The sequence below is a fragment of the Hordeum vulgare genome, chromosome 4H (genome assembly GCF_904849725.1).
Source record: "Hordeum vulgare subsp. vulgare chromosome 4H, MorexV3_pseudomolecules_assembly, whole genome shotgun sequence".
NCBI lineage: Eukaryota > Viridiplantae > Streptophyta > Magnoliopsida > Poales > Poaceae > Hordeum > Hordeum vulgare.
The window spans coordinates 323,204,294-323,212,930 of NC_058521.1; the positions used below are offsets into that span (position 1 = coordinate 323,204,294).

Consider the following 8,637-nt stretch of genomic DNA (forward strand, 5'->3'; position numbering starts at 1 on the left):
TAGAGTACGAGAGGCACGACAAGGAGAAAGGCCGAGATGGTGCTGGTGGGTCCGACAAGAAGAACCGCGACGGGTGAGATGTCCGCAGCGGCAAGGCCAAGCAAGAGAAAGAGAAGCCCGCCAAAGGCCGAGACAATCAATCTGCCAGTGATGATGACGAGGATGGAGAGGAATCCGACAGGCAGGAGTTCCAAAAGGCTATAGATGCTATGTGTGTTTACGGAGGTGCATCTTTGCACTCTTCCCACAGGTAACTTAAGTAACGGATCCGCTAGGTCAACACGACGAAGCGAGCGGTAGAATTAAGGAAACCTCTCAAGTGGTATGAAACTCCCATCATCTTCGACGCTGAGGACCACCGTAACATCCCAATTTTCTTAACTCAGGATGTTAATAGATCATTCATATGCATCTCGTATTTTTCTATGCATTATTTGTTCTTTCTGAAAATTCTATTCATTATGCAACCGAAGGCAGTTTATATTGGACTGGAGATAACATGACTTCTTCCTAGTCAAATAAAAAGTTCTTAATGTTTAGAATATTATTTGGAGTCTCCTAATATGGTTTTGCAAAGTTTATAAACCCAAAATTATTTTTAGTTGATTATTTCAATGCTCTTTGTTTGGCCTATTGGATAAAAAATTATTTTCAAATTTGCATTAGGTGGAACTACGGTTCCTGTAGAATATATTAATTGTACATTTTTTCTGTTTTTATAGTATTTTTTAGTATATATTTTTCTCGTATTTTATTTAGCTAGAAAATGTATTTTTTGTTTTTATTTGTACCTGTTAACAAAAAAAACCGACCGAGCCAGCGCGCAGGCCAACCCACCAACGACCGAGCCAGCTGGCAGGCCGACCCACGAGCCGCCACAGCCCCTTTCCCCATCGCCCGAACGCACAGCCAGTAAGGTCCAGCCCATCGCAGCAGGGGGCCGACCAAGCATCCCCGAGCGGCAGCTTGCCCGAGTCCCAGCGCCGGGTGCCCGAGCGCTCCACGCATCCCTCGTGCCGTCCAGCTGGCGGGTGGACCCGCCTCGCCAGGATTCCATCCCGAGCCGGAATCGCCTGAAGCGCTCACACCAGGGATTCTTCTTTTCTCCCGCGAGAAGGAGCACCCAGGAACCGATTCCCACTATCCCGATTCTTTATCCTGCCAAGATTGGATCTGTCGCCGGAGCCAGCACCACAGCAGTTTCGCCGGAGCCGCCGCTTGAGACCACCGCCGTCCACCTAACCCTCACTGTCGTCTTCGTCGGAGCAGCACCGCAGGAAGGCCGCCGTCAACCACCGGAGAAACCCCGCAGCCACCGCAGAGGAGCCACACCGAGCCGCTGCCCTGTTTTCCTCTGCTCGTGGTGAGCATGCACGCACGATCTGCTTCGGTAAATCCCGACGCGAAGTGGCAGTTTGCTAGAACCGGATTAACCCTAATTTTGACCTATTTTAGATTGGACAGATTCTAACTAAGATTTTTAAACATGTTTAACTTTTAACCGGTAAGCCCGAATCAGGAAATTCTTTTTCCTGTGATACCGTATTGACGAGTAGAATATGATAGAACCAATAGTTTTCAGGTTAGCAATATTTAAAATATTGTGTTGGATCAGATTTAGTTTAAACCTATCGGAGGCCATATTTTTCAAACCGATTCGTCCAAACTAATTGTTTCCTTTTGCGTTATGATCATATCAGCATGTAGATGATTTTATACCTACTACATGCTACTTTTGTTTTGGTTTTAAAAATTCTTTTCTCGTTGTTGATTTTATTTGGTGTTATTTGAATGTGATGATTGATTGTTGTGGTTGTTTGAAACGTGTAGATTGCCCGGAGTGCGACGCAAACTATTTGAGGAGTGTGACCTTTTGATCAAGAATCAAGGCAACTTACATGTTGATCATCCTTCACCTATTGTTTTTCTATGCATGTAGTACTATATCACCGTATGAAATTTATGCATGTATAGGAATATAATTATTATGCTATGCTATTAAGCTATTTTCCTCGTCAATGAAGACCGTGTTAGATATTGTTTTGCTATGCTATGCAGACGGGGTTGGTTCTTGTATTCATAGAGTTTATGTGAGGATTACTATAAAATAAATTGAGCAGTAATTAAGGATATAACACACATCCGAGCACATATAGTATTGCTGGGTGGTTTCAAGAACATCATGGTTTCAACCCTCTAAATATAAGTGGAATGCCGCCAGGTTCAAGAAGATCAGACACACTTAGTGACTAGTAGCTTCCGTGCGCAACCACTAGCTATATGGGCTCTGTCTTAGTTGAGTAGGTTATAGAAACCTCGCCTCGGCAAAGCTAGCAGATGTAGATATGAGTAGGTGTACCGGCTGCCGTTGGATGGAGGTGACTGCTTCGAAAAGACTTCGTCTCAATCTTCAGGTTGGGTCTAGTGGGTATAGTGTGCAAACCTCTTAAGAGTGTAAAAACTAATCATGATTAGTCGTGTCATCGGTTATGGACAATTTTGAGCAGCTAGGTCATTACAGTTGTTGGATGATCTTGACAGATGAGACACCTAATAAAATTTGGTGGGAAACTTAATAATGGTAATAGGTTGGAGTTGGAGATGCCAATTCAACCATATGTGAGTTATTGTAGCAAACAAATTAAAACTTGACTATTAGGTAGTTATGAGGATAAAATCAGCTTTTCTGCAAAATAACCACCAACCTTCCTTTGTTATACTATGCATGTACATGTAGGTCTGCTATATTATTCTTCCTGTGTAACTTGCCAATACCTTCAAAGTATTGACCTTTATGGCTGCAACGTATCATGTTGCAGGATATTCAGACGAGGAGTAAGGTACCGTTAGGGTCGCGAGTCTTCACTCAACATCGCCAGTGGGCTATGATGGGGCTCATCGTTATTATTCTGCTACTTTTCCGCTATTTGATAGAATAAATCTAGCTAAGTGCTATGCAGATTGTTATACTTTATAAATTCTTGATCATATGTTGTAATAAATGATGCTCTTGTTATTATGGTATTCATCTATGCTTTGTGTGCTAGCGAGTCGATCTAGGGACTAGCACAGTAAAGCACAGAGACTCAAATCCTTTGAGGTTTGATCGTTACAGATGGTGTCAGAGCAATGCTTTGACTGTAGGTCGTGGCCCTAGAAAATGTATTATAAAAGCCATAGGAGTGAAAATTCATTTTATAAACCTTGTCTACATCTTACTCTTTCATTAGACAACCCCTCGAGTATCTTGACCAGTCTAAGTAGGAACTAGTGTTGAGACCACCACTTATCTTTGCTTTTCGCGATATTACCGTGTTAGCATATCTGATTATGCCCGCTTTTGTGGCATGAGGATACTAGGTTGCTTGCTTGATTGTTATTTAGCTTGTTTGTTAAATTAGGATATTCTTGAAATTATTCGACTATATATATAAATATGTTTGATTATGGTTATGTTTGTTGGTGTTATTTGTTATTGTGTTTTGTTGCCTCATATATATTACCTTAATCATACTATGCATATGGGTAGAATATCTATATTCCTTTTGACCTATTCTATCTATTTCTGATCTATTCTTGCCAACCAAAACTCTTAGTATGCCTATTAGAGTGAGTTCCCCAGGAGCTGAGATGATAGCAGGTGTTGGACGTTTTCAGATGACCTTATCTATTGGGAAGCACATTTTCCCTACAGATTTGATCATATTGAGGTCACAAGGTCTGGATATTATTTTGGGTATGGATTGGATGATTAAATATCAAGGTGTCATTGTTTGTGCTAGTCGGTCTATATCTCTGAATGCACCAGACGAGAAGATAATCGAATATGTATGTAAGTGTCAGCATAAGCGGATGCAGGTGAACTCTCTTAAGGGGGGTAGCCTGGAAGAGATTCCAGTTGTGAAGGATTATCTAGATGTGTTTAGAGAGGAGTTGCCAGGTATGCCACCAGATAGAGATATTAAGTTTCTTATTGATTTAATGCCTGGCACTGGACCTATTGTAAACAGACCATACAAAATGCCTCCTGAAGAATTGGAGGAATTGAAGAAGCCGTTAAGGGAATTACAGGCACAAGGATTTATTCACCCAAGTTAATCACCTTGGGGAGCTCCTACTTTGTTTGTGGAGAAGAAGGATGGAAACTTGAGGACGTGTGTTGATTATCGTTCTCAGAATAAGGTAACCATTAAGAATAACTATCCTTTGCCTATGATAAATGATTTGTTTGACCAGTTGGAGGGAGCTACTGTGTTTTCTAAGATTGATCTTCGTTCTGGTTATCATCAATTAAAGATTTGTGAGCAAGACATTCCAAAGACCGCTTTGACTACGAGGTATGGGTTGTATGAGTATACTGTTATGTCATTTGGATTGACTAATGCCCCTGCATACTTCATGAATATGATGAACAAGGTGTTTATGGAGTTCTTGGATAAATTTGTGGTTGTTTTCATCGATGATATATTGGTATTCTCCAAGAATAAGCAAGAGCATGAAGTGCATCTCCGTTTGGTATTGGAGAAACTGAGGGAGCACTAGTTGTATGCCAAGTTCAGTAAATGTGAGTTTTGGCTGGATGAGGTAGCATTCCTTGGCCATGTTATATCAGGTAATGGAGTTGCAGTTGATCCATCCAAGGTTGTTGCTGTTACACAGTGGGAGTCACCCACATCAGTTGGTGAGATTCACAACTTTTTGGGCCTGGCAGGTTATTACAGAAGGTTTATTGAGAATTTCTCAAAGATTGCAACGCCTATGACTGAATTGTTGAAGAAGGGGAATAAGTTTGTTTGGACTAATGATTGTGAAGCTAGATTTCAGGAGTTGAAGTAGAGTTTAGTTACAACACCAGTCTTAACTTTGCCAAACATACATAAAGACTTCCAGGTATGCTGTGATGCTTCTTGTCGGGGACTTGGGAGTGTGTTGATGCAGGAAGGTAAAGTTGTTTCTTATGCTTCACGCCAACTTAAGAATCATGGGCATAATTATCCTACGCATGATTTGGAGTTAGCCTCAGTTGTGCATGCATTGAAAACTTGGAGGCATTATCTCGTTGGTAATCATTGTGATATATTTAGTGATCATAAGAGCTTGAAGTACATTTTTACTCAAAGGGAGTTGAACCTCAAACAGAGGAGATGATTGGAGATTATTAAGGATTATGATTTGAATGTGCAGTATCATCCTGGTAACACTAATGTTGTTGCTAATGCATTGAGTTGTAGGAGCCATGCTAATGCAATTAATATTGATGATATGCCACCGGGGTTATTTGAGGAGTTCAGAAATCTCAGATTGGAGATGGTCCCTAGAGGCTATTTGGCAACACTTGAGGTTAGGCCTACTTTGCTTGATAGAATTAGAGAAGCTCAAAAGGATGATAAGTATATTGGTGAGATAAAGGAGAATATGCTAAAAGGGAAGGCACAAGGTTTCCATGAGGATGAACATGGAACCATATGGTTTGAGAAGCGTATCTGTGTGCCTCAGGATGCAGAGATAAGAAAGTTGATTTTTCAGGAGGCGCATGATTGTCACACCCTGTTTTTACTACCACTTATGTGTAATGCAAAAATCTGAGCTTGTTAAAACTTTTTCAAAACTAATGATGTGAGTGCCATGTTTGTCATTGAATGACTTGTGTGATGATCATGTGATGATAAAACTCCATTTCACAACATTGAATTATTTTCAAAACCTTCTTCTTGTTTCTCATGAGGGTAAAACCCTACTTTGAGTTGCACTACTTGCCCTTGATGGCAAGATTGGTTTCTACCCAAAGTGGGTGATCTGATTTTAACTTATTTTTATATCCCAAAACCACAAAAATAATTATTTTTAGAATTGTTTTCTTAATTTATTTACAAGTCCATTTCTGAGACAAGAAATTGTATTCCTACAGGGAAAAATACTTTTTCTTCCTTAGAAAAATCTGATTAAATTGGGAGATGATTAGAAGGACATATATTTTTCATACATAGGATTTTAAACCCCTATTTTTATTATAATTATTTGAGTAAAATCCTGAATACCATTTCTGTCTGTTTTGACCTTTTGAAATAAATATTCTCAATAAAATCCTAGAAAATTCCAGGGGTATCCCTAAGCCATATTTTATGTCCACATAAAGTATCACTTTGATCCAAGGTGATTAAGGACCCCAAATAACCCAAAAACCCCTTCTGTCTAGATTGGAGTTAGAGCAACTCTACATAGCAAAGTTTGTCCTTTGATGCTGAAACTTTGCAGGAGTGCCTAATACCTCAAATGAGGGTTCCACACCAAAACTGGAATTTGTGGGACTTAGTTTGCCCACACTCTCTTTGGAAGGGACAAATCTGGTCAAATAGTGGTGTTTTCAAGTTTACAAAGCTAAACTTGTCCAATGGAGCTCAAACTTGGTGAAACCCCATGTTTTAGCACCAAACCCAAACCTGTTAAGTTGCAACACCACTGATGGGGTGCAACCCCCTCAAACCACTGTCGAGCACCTTCTGACAGATGGGAAAAAGCCATCTTAGCCACAGCTAAACCCAACCCCTTTGCTCCAAACTCATAGATTAGGTGGCCAGTATGAATGCCCAACCCTAGTCAACTGGCCCCTCACTGGTTCAAAGTGGAAATGCCAAAAACCCCAATCTAAGCTTCAGTCCAAGGATGAAAGCACCAGTATTTCTTGTCTCCCTTGACCAGCCGAAGCTCCAACGAGACCCAAACGTCTAGCCTCACTCCCAGACAGTGCCAGGACATGCTAGACACGTCCAAAGTATCCCAGAGCGCACCAGCATGCCGTGGGATGCCAAAACTGCGCTCTGGGCACGCTACAGGAAGCCACCGAGGTGGGGGCGACACTCTTGGCCAGTTCCAGGCTCCCCCGAGGTGTCCAACCTCTTCCCCGACAACCCCTCTACGTCGAGCAACCCTCAGGGCCCCTCCTCTCCCGCGCTAGAGCTCGTGCGACGCGTGCCCGCGCGCACCAGAACCATCCAAGGTTGCGCGGCCACGGATGCTGGACTCCTCTCTCTCTCCCACTGTTGCAGATGGTTCTGGTAGTCCAAAACCACGTCCTCAGACCGTGGTTTCGACCCCAGCTCCTCCCTGCACCCCCATGCGCACCTCGGTGAGTCACCGGCGCTCCTGAATCGTCTCACCGTCGCGGGCCTATTTATAGCCCTCCCCTCGCTCCCGCACCCCTCAAATAGCTTCACCATGACCACTAGCACCTCCCTAGCCACCCCAGCAAACCAGCAGAGTCCCGGTGCTCGAGATCGACCGAGGCCCTTCTGCCTCGGAGCTCCGGTCGATCTCTGGCTACACGACAGCTCCTGCGTCCCTCGACCCACCAAACTGATCCCCTCGACCATAGGAAGCTTTCCCCCAACTTCCCCGAGCATTTCCGTGCCCCTAGATGCCTCCTCGACCACCTCCCGAAACTCCTCCGCCGCGGCCTCCTCGTCGCCAGTGAACCCTTGCCTCTCCGACGTTGTTCTGACCACCAACAGGAAGGCGGCGTCATGCCGAGCCCATTTATGTCCTTGTTGGGGCTTGAGAACGTCGGCAGCCTCGCCAGAGTGCTCCTCCTCCTCTCTGGCGAGAGCTAGGAGACGACCCCGAAAGGTGTGCCCCACCTGTCGGAGGCCCAACTCCCTCCCCCGCGCTGCCCACAGCCGCTGATCGTAGGGCCCCGCACGTCAGGTTCAAACCTGACGGTGCGCGCGCCTGGGCACGCTGTCGGCTCGCCTCGGGCCGGCCCAGTTCCAGGCCGAGCCAGGCCAGGGACTTAGCCCATTTTTATTTTATTTTGAAAATCTGATTTCTAAGATTTTTATAAAAGCATATAACCAGTGTAATAATGTAAATTTTCCACTTTTATTCTTCTAAAAATATGTAGTATTTAATAAGACCTTGAGATGAATGTTTCAAACAAATATTCTGTTTTGCAATAATAAAAAAGGACTAAATTGGAATAGTTTTGCTTCCGTTTGTTTGATTTTAAAAATGTTCCTTCGTTAGAAACAAAGGCAAATATTTTTCAAAATAACAACTTTGATTTATCAGTAATAAAGAACATTTTTAAAATAACTTTGTGATCTCTGTTTGATAGAGCTATTTCTTATTTATTCTTTTGACGAAGATAGAAAATCCGTGTGACGAGGGAAGCGGAGCGGATGACCTCGAAGACCCTGGATACCTAGCTGACCAAAGCAAGCAGCCCTTTGACCATGACTGAGCATATGTTATAATTGCATGTTATAATAGCAAGTATTTCCGTTGCATATGATCATAAGTGTCGGTAAATCATTTGATGTGATGTTACCGATGGCTCCTCCGGAGCACATGCATTGAGCTTGGTCCTACCCCTTTTGAGGATCATGCTAGTATCATGTTGACAAGTAATATTGGAATAGTATTAGCATGAGCATGTTGATGACATAAATCAAAGTTTATGAAAACCCCGTCGGGTGATTAAGAGTGGGTGGCCACTTTTGGTGAAGTGGTGCACCGGGTATTTTGAGTGAGTGTGGTTTTGGAAATGGGATTAGATTTATGATGTGTCGACTGTCCCAACCTTACCAGTACGAACACGTTACCCCTTATGGGATGGGGATATGTTGATTACTCTGGTCGGTG

General features: G+C 43.0%; 1 long non-coding RNA gene across 1 annotated transcript; it reads left to right on the top strand.

The window, feature by feature from the left end:
* Positions 1-997: 997 nt before the first annotated feature.
* LOC123446445 lies at positions 998-2,860 on the top strand. The gene is made up of 3 exons (XR_006631350.1): positions 998-1,390; positions 1,831-1,900; positions 2,820-2,860. It is a non-coding gene; the product is annotated as an uncharacterized LOC123446445 (long non-coding RNA).
* The last annotated feature ends 5,777 nt before the right edge of the window (positions 2,861-8,637 follow it).